The 13172-nt window shown below is 39.9% G+C and overlaps 1 long non-coding RNA gene across 1 annotated transcript in view; it reads left to right on the forward strand.

The window, feature by feature from the left end:
* LOC119472998 overlaps positions 1-13172 on the forward strand; it is a 431266-nt gene that overhangs the window by 151122 nt on the left and 266972 nt on the right. The window lies entirely within an intron of this gene.

Below are 13172 nucleotides of genomic sequence, written 5' to 3' on the forward strand. Positions count from 1 at the left end.
CCCCCCGGGCTCTCGATATTTGGTTTTTTGTTCCTGCATTAGTTTGCTAAGGATAATGGCCTCCAGCTCCATCTATGTTTCTGCAAAAGACATGATCTCTAGTTTTTGTTATTATTTTAAAAATAAAATTTTCTCTCGGTTTTGAAAGGTAGATATACTCACTGTACAAAATCTGAATAAAAGAAGAAAAGTAAAACCATGACAACAGAGATAGTTGCTATTAACAGCTTGGATTTTCTTCTGGTCTTTTTGTTCTGTGCCCAGAAATATTACAACTATGTACATGTACACATTTATTTGGATATTGGAATCCTGTTACACCTGTCATTCTATACCTTGCCTTTGACTTATTAGAATAGCATTCATTTACTTGACATGCATCTCCTACATGCCAGATGTGAGCTGAGTCCCATAGTCAGGTGGGGACACTGGCATTCAACAGATAATCACAGTAATAAATGCAGAGTCAGGGACTGTGATAGTCACATGGAGGAAAAAAGATAGGAGACAGGGAACTAGGAGATCTGATTTACACTGAAGAGTCAGGGAAGGGCCTTCTGGGAGAAGAGACACTTAAAACTGAGTCCTCTAGACTGGGGAGGCTTTTGCCAGGAAGATGGGGCTGGGGTGCAGGCAGCATCCAATTTACGGCCTGCAAGTGAAATTCCCGAGCCAGCAAGAGCTTTCCAGGGCTGAGAGGTCCCTGTGGCAGGTGGGAGCAGAGCAAGGGAGAGAAAGCTAGCAAGAGGCAGAGCTGGAGAGAAGACAGGACCCAGAGCCTTAGGCCATGTAAAGGCTGGGGGCTTCATCCTCATACCAAGTGAAGGGTTTTAAACAGGGAGGAACCTGATCTGGTTCACTTTAAAATGAACACTTAGGCTGCATAGGGGGGCAGGGGAGGAGGGATTTAATTTAATTTAACTTAAGTTATCGTCAAATACACATTCCGTTACACATTTTTAAATGACAATATATTATTCTGTTTTCTCTATATGCTGTAATTTTAAAAAGTCCTTGGTTTGGTGTTATTGTTGTTGTCATTTTGGAGGTAGCGAGCCTCCCTACAGTAAGTGATTGTGCATAACGAAGATGATTGCCTTTGACAAAATCCCTAGAGGGGAAATTGTTGGCTCAGAAGGCGTGCACCATTGTAACATTGTAAGGCTGTTTTTCTACATTCCTAAATTGCCACCTAAAAAGACTGTATAAATTTTAGCTCCCCTAGGTAGGGAATAAATGCACTGATTTCCATACTCCATGGCTAACTCTCTAATTTTTAAAAAGTCCATGCCATGAGAAGCTAAAAAGGAGATCTCATTTTAATTTCTATTTCTTTGATTACTAGCATGAGAGAACATTTTGCATAAGCATATAAGTCATTTACAGTTTTTAAATTGCACCTGACCCCACATATATATGTTTTTGGATCAGTGAGCCTTCTAGTATAGCTCTCACCTCTTTAGGAGGTTTTGAGGGATTTCATGAGCTTTCTAGGCCAGGCTGACTCTAGCTCCAGGGAGACCATCTTCAAGGTTCAAAGATGCTGACAGACATAAATGACCACCGTGGGAGCAGGAGACCTAGGCATTTTTATTTACCAAAGAGACTCATACAAAAAAGGACAAAATAAATAAATAAAAAGATCCTGGGATAGAGATATTCTTCATATTCTTCCTTCTGTTAATACATAAGACGACTATATGCTTTATGTATTCAACTGTTTAGATCAGTGGCATCTGCTGAAAGTAGGAGTCTTGTATGCAATTCAACATTTTTAGCGCCATAATAAGAAAGAAATGTGGGGCCGGGCGCAGTGGCTCACACCTGTAATTCCAGCACTTTTGGAGGCTGAGGTAGGCGGATCATGAGGGCAGGAGTTCGAGACCAGCCTTACCAACATGGTGAAACCCCGTCTCTACTGAAAATACAAAAATTAGCCAGGCGTGGTGATGTACACCTGTAATCCCAGCTACTCAGGAGGCTGAGGCAGGAGAATTGCTTGAACCCGGGAGGTGGAGGTTGCAGTGAGCCAAGACTGTGCCACTGTATTCCAGCCTGGGCGACAGAGTGAGACTCCATTGAAAAAAAAATGTGAAAGTATTTTTGATAGCATTTAATTTAACCCAATCTAGTAAAAATATGATCATATCTATACATAATCTATATAAAAATTAATGATATTTTCTTTTTTCTCTTACTTAGTGTTAAAATTTAGTGTGCATTTCACAGCTAAGCACATCTCAGATAGAACCAGGCACATTTCAAGAGCTCAATAGCCCTACTGTGGACTGTGTGACAGTTGGCCAGCTTGAGTTTGGATGGTGGCTTGGCAGTCTTGACATAAGATATATAGCTTCATGGGATTTCAGAGTGGAGAGGAGTTTAGCAAGCTAGCGCTCACTAGAGACACTGAAGGGACAAGTCCCTTTGTCAGGGTCACATGGCTGAGCAGTGGTGAGGGATAGACACAGGTCTCTTTCCTCCCAGTACCACTTCTTCTGTTTGGGATTATTGGGAGGCAATGAAATGCAGGCCACACAGTGAACCCTCACTAGATGGTGAATGTGATGTCGTGGCTGTGGTGGTTCTACTATGCACAACACATTGGCTACGTTAAAATAAAAGAAGTTTTGAGCCCCACCCCGCAGGAAGCAGAGGAAGGGTGAGCAAGGAGGAGATCCTCCTGTTGTGTCCCGTCTAAGCTTGAAGTAGATTTCTGTTTTTCAAGGCAAATAATAGATTCTGGTCCACTTTTAGAAACATTAATCTTGGTCTTCCTTGTGTCTGATGGATACATGAGTGACCAGCAGGTGGTGCCAGAGACAGTTGGTAGCCAGGGAATGCCCTAATTGTTCTCAGCTGGGATAGCTGGGGGTCACTCACTGGCTGGAGATGAACATTTGGGGCTCACATACAGATGTGATTAAAACTGGATCCTTTTAATATGAAAAATGGGTAACTGCAGAGCTAATTCTTATTGTCTAAAATACCACCTTTTTTTTTTTTTTTACTTTAATAGATATTTATCAGGCTGGGTGTAGTGTCTCATGCCTATAATCCCAGCACTTTGGGAGGTTGAGTCAGGCAGATTATCTGAGGTTAGGGGTTCGAAACCAGCCTGTCCAACATGGCGAAACCTTGTCTGTACTAAAAATACAAAAATTAGCTGGGTGTGGTGGTGTGCGCCTGTAATCTCAGCTACTGGGGAGGCTGAGGCAGGAGAATCGCCTGAAACCTGGGAGGCAGGAGGTTGCAGTGAGTCGAGATCGTGCCACTGAACTCCAGCCTGGGTGACAAAGTGAGACTCCATTAAAAAAAAAAAATCAAAAGCCAATTCCAGAACTGGCCAGGAAAAGCATAGAGAAAATCCTGAAGGAGATAATTTTGAAGGACTGGCATTGAAAAACAGTGTAAAATATCTCCTTGATAAATGTTATATTGATTACAGGTTGATGTGATAACACCCAGAGTGTAACACAATTAGGAGAGTTAAAAGAAAAATGGTAGAGAAGTTCTTTGTGGAAGGGAGAACATAAAAGAGGATTAGCTAATCGTGGATGACTTACTTCATGAGGTGGCGCTGAAGCTAACCTGCGATGTGGGGATGCGTGAAGTGAGAGGGTCAGGGAAACTTAGACCTAATGTTGGAAGGGACCACAAATATTTCACCGTTTGACTCCTACTGCTCACATTTGATGCTGAAGCCCCTTCTTAGAACTCCTACTGAATGGAGATGTTTGACTTTGAAAGGAGAGACTCTATGAGCCTGCTTAGGAAAAACCCAGTTCAGCAGGCTTTGTGAACCCATAGGTTATAAGCAAGCAGTCCCCAGGCTAAATCTGGTCCACATAGGTGTGCAGAATGGCCTGCACAGTATTTTTTAAAATTTTCAAATTAGTGATTAATATGTGAGTGTCTAGACTCACCATGGAAACATCCAGGTTTCTGACTGGGGGTGTGGAATGGCTGTCTCCTGTGGTCAGGACAAGTGTCTCTCTGCTTCCTTGACTTTGTGTTCTCTGCTTGACCTGGTAGATTTAGAGTTTAAAATCCTCAGCTTAACTGCCTTATTACTCTAAGATTTCCATTTTCTCTGTGAGCACAGAATTTAAGAAAGCAAGAGTATATTCTTCTTTTTAAATAAACTTCCCAATGAACACAGTAAAATTTAGGAAATAATTTATGCGGAATAAGGTAAAAAGAGAGGATATCATTTCTTAAAATGTTTGAGATGAAACGAAAGTAGAATGAAACAAAAATCACAACAGGGATTGTTGATTGGGAGCAGGGAAGGCAGAGTCTACACTGCAGAAAATTTAATCAGGAACAGGGGATACATTTTTGAAACTTCTCCAAAATACAGAGAAAAGTAAAAGGGATGAAAAGAGAGAAGAGATATAGAAGTCAGAGACTGCAAGTGCAACCAACAAATAATAAGAATTCTTGAAGAAAGACTTACAGCAAACAGATTACATGCAGTGTTTGAAGGAATAATAGAAGAAAGTGCTCCAAAACTTAAAACAACAACAACAACAACAAAACCAAAAACTAAAACAAAAAGCAAAGAAAGCCATTTGGATGGAAAGTGTTTTTCAAGCAAATGTTAAATTTATATTCCAAGACAAAGCCTGCTAAGGACTTTTAAATTTCAGTGATGAATAGAGAGTTCTACAAACTTCCAAACAGAAAATTAGAAAACACAAAAGAGCTTACTTTAAAAGGACATATGTTGGCCCTGGGCACCGTGGCTCATGGCTGTAATCCTGGTACTTTGGGAGGCAGAGGCAGGCAGATCACTTGAGGTCAGGAGTTCGAAACCAGCCTGGCCAACATGGTGAAATCCTGTCTCTAGTAAAAGTACAAAAAATTAGTGGGTCATGGTGGTGTGCACTGGTAATTCCAGCTGAGGAGGCTGAGGCAGGAGAATTGCTTGAACCCGGGAGGCAGAGGTTGCTGTGAGGTGAGAATGTGCCACTGCACTCCAGCCAGGGTAACAGAGCAAGACTCTGTCTCAAAAATAAATAAATAAATAAAATGAAAGAACTAACTAAATCTAGTTAGTTTCAGTTTTCTTATTTTAAATAATTAATGTCAGAAGAACACAGATAAGACCTGTAGAGTTCTGAGAGAATTGAGTTGTGACCCAAGAAATTTACAGCCTAGGGACATTGTATTCTTTGACCAAGGCATCCAAAGGAAATGCAAAAATCTTAAAAAATATACCTCCTATATAACTACATTGATGCAAAGCAACTCTAAATGTTTCATATCACACATAGTCAAACCAGTAACAAATTAACAAACGAGAAAATTGCAGAAGGAAAAGCAAATGGCAGCAGCACAGCAACTAGCTAAAGAAATTGGGATAAGTAAAGAGAAAATACTAACAAGGAGAAAAGAATGGCCAAGCCCATTATTGCCAACAACAGGCAGGAAACTCTTTCAGTCACTTTGCGTATTTAGTGTTGCTCTAAATGAATACCTGAGGCTGAGTAATTCATAAAGAAAAAAGGTTTATTTGGCTCACAGTTCTGCACGCTGTATGAGAAGCTAGTGCTGGCATCTCCTTGGCTTCTGGTGAGGGCCTCAGGCTGCTTCCACTCATGGTGGAAGGTGAAGAAAGCCATGTATGCAGACACCACATGGTGAGAGAAGCAGCAAGAGCCAGAGGGTAGGTTCCAGGCTCTTTTTAAACAACCAACTCTCAAGAGAACTAATAGATGGAGAACTCCCTTACTGCCCTCCACCCTGCATCTTCAAGGGAGGGTATTTAATCTATTTGTGAGGGATTTGCCCCCATCCTCCAAACACCTCCCTTTAGCTCTACCTCTTAACACTGGAGATCAAATTTCAACATGAGATTGGGAGGTGACAAACATCCAAACCCTAGCAGCCACATTAATGCCTCAGGACACAGAGGCTAAATTTGTGTATGTATGACAATCTTCCAGGACATGACTTTTAATAGTGTTGGAATGTCCAGCCTTAGCAGAAGTCCTGGAAACATGGCTTATATGTGGTTTTTCATCTGAGAGCCCAAATAAAGCATCAAAACAAAGTTTGGACAGAAACAGAAAACATGTAAGGTGCTCATTTCAGGGACTCATTTGTCCTCTCAGTGACTCAGAATTGAATTGTTTTTCTTTTTTGCTCAACACGTTTGTACTCACAAGAACTGCTCACCACTGACTCTGTTAATTGGGTTTAGACAAAGATGGCTCCAATCCCTTTTGCTAAAGTAAATAACAGGACTCAAGAACAGGCAGTTTGAAAGTTTTATTTATTTATTTAAAAATGTTTCTTGCCACCACAAAGAGTGATAATTGTGTGGAACGAGAGACTTGAATGCATCGTGCTTTTGCTAAAGTGAAAGTTTCCATTGGGCATTGAATTGTAAATTCCAACATCAAGACGTCAGCAGGAACCATGTTGCACCGAATATTTCCAGGATGGATGTCACTCGACTCAGTGGGTTTTTTGTTTTTCTTTAGACTCATGATTAATAGTGTGCCTGCTCAGCAATGCCTGCACCTGGTTTGTATTTCCTATGTGTTTATGCGACTTTAATGGTTCCTAATTTCAGCCAGTGTTTTTCATTTTATTTTCCGTCATTTTTTTCTATCTTCCCTCCCTCTGTCCTTCCTTTCCCTCCCCCTCCTTCCCTCCCTCCCTCTCTTCCTTCCTTTTCCTTCCTTCTCTCTGAGTAGAACACAAACAGTGCCTTAAATTAGGTTTCCTTCTGCTGGTTGCATAATTATAGAATCCTAGGTAGTTAAATTTGGACACAATCTCGGGAGCTGATCAACTCTAATCCCCCATCTGGGGCAAAAATCCCCTTTGGAATACCTGGGCAGAGATTGTTTAGCTTTTCCTCGCTCATCTTCGGTGCCAGGGAATTCACTACCTCAGATTATGATGATTTACTTATGAGACTCTTCAACAGGTTCTCAGAGATGAGCGACCCTGTCATCCTTAGTGTGTTTTTCTGAATCTGAAGGGGGTGTCTTTGTCCTCCCAAGTAACATCCCATGCCCTTGATAAAAAGGACCCTTTCTTAATCCAACTGTATTCAGGCAATTTTGATAAGTATGTAGTTTGAAGGAATGCACATCATGAACTAAAATAGAATTTTTCTGTTTTAATATTTTCTGCTTGAATAATGACTGCACGGCAGGCTGGCTTGTGCTTATGAACGGAAAAACATAGGGTGTGACTTGAAGGGTCCATGGCTGGCTCCATGGGTAAGACCTTTCCTCAGAAGCTTCCCCTCTACCCAGAGTGCAGTGTGGTGATTATGAGTTTGGTTTTGGAGTCAGGCTGCCTGAAACCCATTTCCTGCCCCTTAATAGTTGTATAGCTTTGGCAAGTACCTACCTCCTAGGCTTGGATGAAGTGATAATATACGTAAGTGCGTAGTACAATTTCTGGTACATATTAAGAACACAATTAATGCTAGTTGTTTTTAGTACTGCTGTCACTATGATTAGTACTTATGTCAATTACTAAAATTCTACATTAGGCTATACTAGTGTGCAGAACTTCTGAATCAGTAGGTTCAGACTGGGGCTGGGGAATCTGCCTTTTTAACAAGCTCCTTGAGTGATTAGGATGTAGGTGGTTCTCGGGCTACATTTTGAAGTGTGCTGCATTGGAGAAATCCACTGCTGTTAGGACTTCAAGGTTTTAGGGTCTTAGGATAGCCCCAGCCAAAGGGTACGTACCTTTGCAAGGGGCTATCTCTCTTATCAGCTTGTTAATAAGTATTCATTCAGCAAACAGTTCTGGGAAACTTGATATTCACAATGTGCTATGCATGAGCCGGTATTACAGAGATCCCAATAACTGCTCTTAGAATGCTCAGACACCAGTGGAAGAGGACACAAAGTTAATATGGGTGCCATGGTGCTATCCAAAAGGATTTAAGGTGTTATATCTATACATCTAAACGTGTTAACTATTGTGTATTATGTTTTTTCTGACATGGGATACTGGTTTTTCACTTAGAGTATATAATAATGATATATACAATAAAGTATATAGTAATATAAAGTTGATTTGTAAGATAAAATGATTTCACTTCAAAAAGTAAGTTGATCTAAACAAATATAACAAGTAAGTAGTAGAAATGGCAGACAGAGTGAAAATCCTGGAGTGGGTACACAAATTACTGAAGTTTAGGAAATGCTGCGTTTTAGGTAGAAGGATAGTAATGCTATCCCAAATATACTTCATTAAAATAGCAGAGAGGCCAGTGAACTCAACCTGGGAGAGCAGGCAAGTTTCACAGAGGAAGCAGGAGTCTTCCTCCCTTTTCTCCACCATTAACATCATGGAAAGAACAGTCACCTATATGGAGTGCCCACACATTTTCAGTGCTTTATATACTTTATATACTTTGTCTCATTTAATTCTCATGACAACCCTGTGAGGTGGGATGAATGCCATCCTCATTAATTGAGGGAGACAAAGTCACAAAGCTAGTAAGGAGGAAGATTAAGCCCAGGCAGCCCATTCTGAACTCTAGCTCCAAACCAGTATTCCATCATCTGGACCTGGTTAGGAAGTAGAGCAAGTGGTTATCATGAGGGCTTGGAAAAGATGTCTGAGGGGTGTGTGTGTGTGTGTGTATGTACACTCATGTATAGGCTTGGCAGGATTGGCTACATGATTTGTGGGACCCAGTGCAAAATAAAAATGTGGGAACCCCCTTGTTCAAAAAAATTAAGAATTTTAAAATGGTGACAACACAACATTAAATTAAACGTGGGTCCCTTCTAAGGTCAGGGCTCTCTCTGTGCGCAGGCCGCCATCCACAAAGCTGGCTCTAGGACTGCAGGTAAGATAAAAAGGGAATGCAAAAGACAAAGGATGGATTCCAAGGGTGTGCATGGATTCCAAGACCGTGCATCTCTCTCTGTCTTTTTAAAATAACTGACCTGAGGAGCTGTTGTTATAAAGCAGTTTTCTCCTGGGCCTTTGCCTTTTGAGGAGAGAGAAACCTCTTCTCCACAAACACTAAACCTGATAAGGAAGGTTCCAATACTCTGAGACGACTTCAGAGACCTTAACACAGCTCCAAATGTCAATAAACCTTCAACAGGCTCTGCAAATAAGAGCCCTGTGGGTAATTACATTTTTAATAAAATACAGTTTGCAGATTGATAGTCAAATAGATTTCCTGTCCTGGAAGCCTGATTTTTCTTCCCATTCCTGCCACTGCACCCTGCTCATGCTGTTCCCTCATACACATGCTTCATAATTAGGAAAAGAGTTGTTCCTTAACTTAAACCTTCTGATACTTTCAGTTCCTGCTAATGTATTGCATGAAAAAGCTTAATGTTATGAAAATTGCCATTGATTGCCTCATTTTCATATTGTACCTGTTTAATTAAATGAAATAGAAATAAATTATTGTTGGACTTTGTTGGTAGCTACAGACCACATTGATAAATAATCCTGTGTATGAAGGTTTAAGTGAAATTTTCACAGAAAATGCACATGCATGGTGTTTTATTAAACAATCTTGATACATGAGAGTCTAGACTTATACAATATATTTCAGGAATCATTATTTACCTTTCAAGGTGATTTTTAGCTTTGCAAAAGCATTTGCTACAGATCTCTTTTAAAGAACAGCTTCTTTAGATATATTTGAAAGAGACTTTCATTTCAGAAGGAATCAATTTACACACAGTTGTTCAGGATGCCCCTTTTGTGTAGAGCAAGGTATACCTTTTCCCCTGGAAGAAAAGTAATGCGCCTCTCTGAATTCTGTGTTGTTTTGTGTTTAGGACTGGAACCGGCCTCAGAATCCAACTTTCATTTCACTAATTCTGCATTTATGAGTCCCATTGTGAGCGGCTTTTGATCTGAACAAATATTCAGTATTGTCAAATTAATGCCTGTTTTTTTAAAAAATTCCTTTTCATAAAACATGCCATCTGTGGGACAATGAGGAGCTTCTCTGGTGAATTCTTCTTGTAGAGTGGTGATTGTCAGGGGTGAGTAAACATTCACAGACGTTAAAAGAGCAATACTTTTTAGAAGGAATCTGGACTGGTTTCTTAGTGCCCCCTGCAGGGAAAATATGCACATTTCTATAAACAGGATAATTGTCAGGTTCACTGGATTTCATTCCTTACCTGATACAGTACCTGAGGAGCTGTTGTTATAAAGCTGTTTTTATAAAGCATGATAGGCTGGCAATAATGGGTAAGTGCATGACTGAGTCAAGGAGACATTGTGGTATGGATGTCTCAGAGGATGAGATAGTAACCAATTATTTGGAACCAAATAAATGGAGTCAAAATTTCCAAACAACAAATTTTCTGTTACAGATATGAAGATGTGGTCATAAACAGGCTCACCAGGTATCAGACAAAGCTACTCATAGGTTTAAAGCTAATCTAGTGCCACCTCGAGACAGTGATAACTCACGGTGATGATGATAATGGTGATGATGATATAAATGGCATTCATTGAGCACCTACTACGTAGACTGTTTATACATGTCACCTAACTTCATCCTCACACTAACTTTGTGAGATAGATATTATTATGCTTCTTTTACAGATTGGGAAATGGATGCTCAGAGAGGTGGAGTAAATTTCACCAAGGCCACACAGTTAGCATCTGGCTTGAACTTTTTTGGCTCCAAAGCCCACATTCCTTTTCCTTACCATATTGTCTCTACACAAGATGCTAGAGCTTGCCAGTGGCTGGGGCAAAATCAGTGTTCTTGGCTCTGTGGCAAGGTGCTACTAGAAACTCAGACAAAAGGACAGAAGAAATGCGAATCAGCATGTTTCAGAAGATATATATATATATATATATATATATATATATATATATATTTTAAATGCATTTTAGTTTTGGGATACATGTGAAGAAGATGCAAGATTGTTGCATAGGTACATACATGGCAATGTGGTTTGCTGCGTTCCTCCCCATCACCTGTATCTGGCATTTCTCCCATGTTATCCCTCCCCAACTCCCCACCCCCTGCTGTCCCTCCCCTATTTCCCCCCAACAGACCACAGTGTGTGACACTCCCCTCCCTGTGTCCATGTGTTCTCATTGTTCAACACCGGCCTATGAGTGAGGACATGCGGTGTTTGATTTTCTGTTCTTGTGTCAGTTTGCTGAGAATGATGGTTTCCAGGTTCATCCATATCCCTACAAAGGACACAAACTCATTGTTTTTTATGGCTGCATAGTATTCCATAGTGTATATGTGCCACATTTTCCCTGTCTAGTCTGTCATCGATGGGCATTTGGGTTGGTTCCAAGTCTTTGCTATTGCAAACAGTGCCACAGTGAATATTCGTGTGCATGTGTCCTTATAATAGAATGATTTATAATTCTTTGGATATATACCCAGTAATGGGATTGCTGGGTCAAATGGAATTTCTATTTCTAGGTCCTTGAAGAATCACCACACTGTCTTCCACAATGGTTGAACTAATTTACACTCCCACTAACAGTGTAAAAGTGTTCCTTTTTCTCCACATCCTCTCCAGCATCTGTTTTCTCCAGATTTTTTAATGATCGCCATTCTAACTGGCGTGAGATAGTATCTCAATGTAGTTTTGATTTGCATTTCTTTAATGACCAGTGATGATGAGCATTTTTTCATGTGTTTGTTGGCCTCATGTATGTCTTCTTTTGTAAAGTGTCTGTTCATATCGTTTGCCCACTTTTGAATGGGCTTGTTTTTTTCTTATAAATCTGTTTTAGTTCTTTGTAGATTCTGGATATTAGCCCTTTGTCAGATGGGTAGATTGCAAACATTTTTTCCCATTCTGTTGATTGCCAATTCACTCTAATGACTGTTTCTTTTGCTGTGCAGAAGCTGTGGAGTTTGATTAGGTCCCATTTGTCTATTTTGGCTTTTGTTGCCAATGCTTTTGGTGTTTTAGTTATGAAGTCCTTGCCTATGCCTATGTCCTGAATAGTTTTGCCTAGGTTTTCTTCTAGGGTTTTTTATGGTGTTAGGTCTTATGTTTAAGTCTTTAATCCACCTGGAGTTAATTTTAGTGTAAGGTGTCAGGAAGGGGTCCAGTTTCTGCTTTCTGCACATGGCTAGCCAGTTTTCCCAACACCATTTATTAAACAGGGAGTCTTTCCCCATTGCTTGTTTTTGTCAGGTTTGTCAAAGATCAGATGGTTTAGATGTGTGGCGTTGCCTCCAAAGTCTCTGTTCTGTTCCATTGGTCTATATCTCTGTTTTGGTACCAGTACCATGCTGTTTTAATTACTGTAGCCTTGTAGTATAGTTTGAAGTCAGGTAGCGTGATGCCTCCCTCTTTGTTCTTTTTGCTTAGAATTGACTTGGCTATGCAGGCTCTCTTTTGGTTCCATATGAAGTTTAAGGTGTTTTTTTCCAGTTCTGTGAAAAAGGTCATTGGTAGCTTGATGGGTACAGCTTTGAATCTGTAAATACTTTGGGCAGTATGGCCATTTTCATGATATTGATTCTTCCTAACCATGTGTATGGAATGTTTCTCCATCTGTTTGTGTCCTCTCTTATTTCGTTGAGCAGTGGCTTGTAGTTCTCCTTGAAGAGGTCCTTTACATCCTTTGTTAGTTGTATTCCTAGGTATCAGAAGATATATTTTAATTGTAACAATCAAGGGTTAGAGAGTGGGGGCAATGGCCATCCTCTGGATTTTTTGCAAACTGGTCAGATGGATTAGGATTACTCATAGGATGTTTAGAGTAATCAGGCTGAGGTGAACAAATACAGCTGAAAAAGCATACAATTTGTAGTGATGAATGTAATTTTAAGTTATGAATTGATAACATATTAGTTGTATGAGCTTGAGGAAATCCCATATTTCCTTTGAACTTGTGTCCTCATTTACAAAATGGGGGTGGGATGGCTTACAAATACTTACCTGACACAGTGGTTATAATATTAAATGAGACTGTGTCTGGAATGTTTCTAAATTAAAATATGGTTTCATGCATTCTTTGTCTTAATCACTTGCATTTCTTTTCTAAAAATTTTATAGCTTTTGTTTTTGCTTTGTTTTATAGATATTTTAATTTAAGTTTTTCTTCTGTACTTTCTTTGATTGCTTTAATGGTAAGCAGTGATTTCCCCTTTATAATCGGAACAAGTGTAATTTGTTATGAAGTGTATTAAAGCTGGAAAATTATGTTTGGCATCT

The sequence above is a fragment of the Cebus imitator genome, unplaced genomic scaffold, assembly GCF_001604975.1.
Source record: "Cebus imitator isolate Cc_AM_T3 unplaced genomic scaffold, Cebus_imitator-1.0 Scaffold126, whole genome shotgun sequence".
Classification (NCBI taxonomy): Eukaryota; Metazoa; Chordata; class Mammalia; order Primates; family Cebidae; genus Cebus; species Cebus imitator.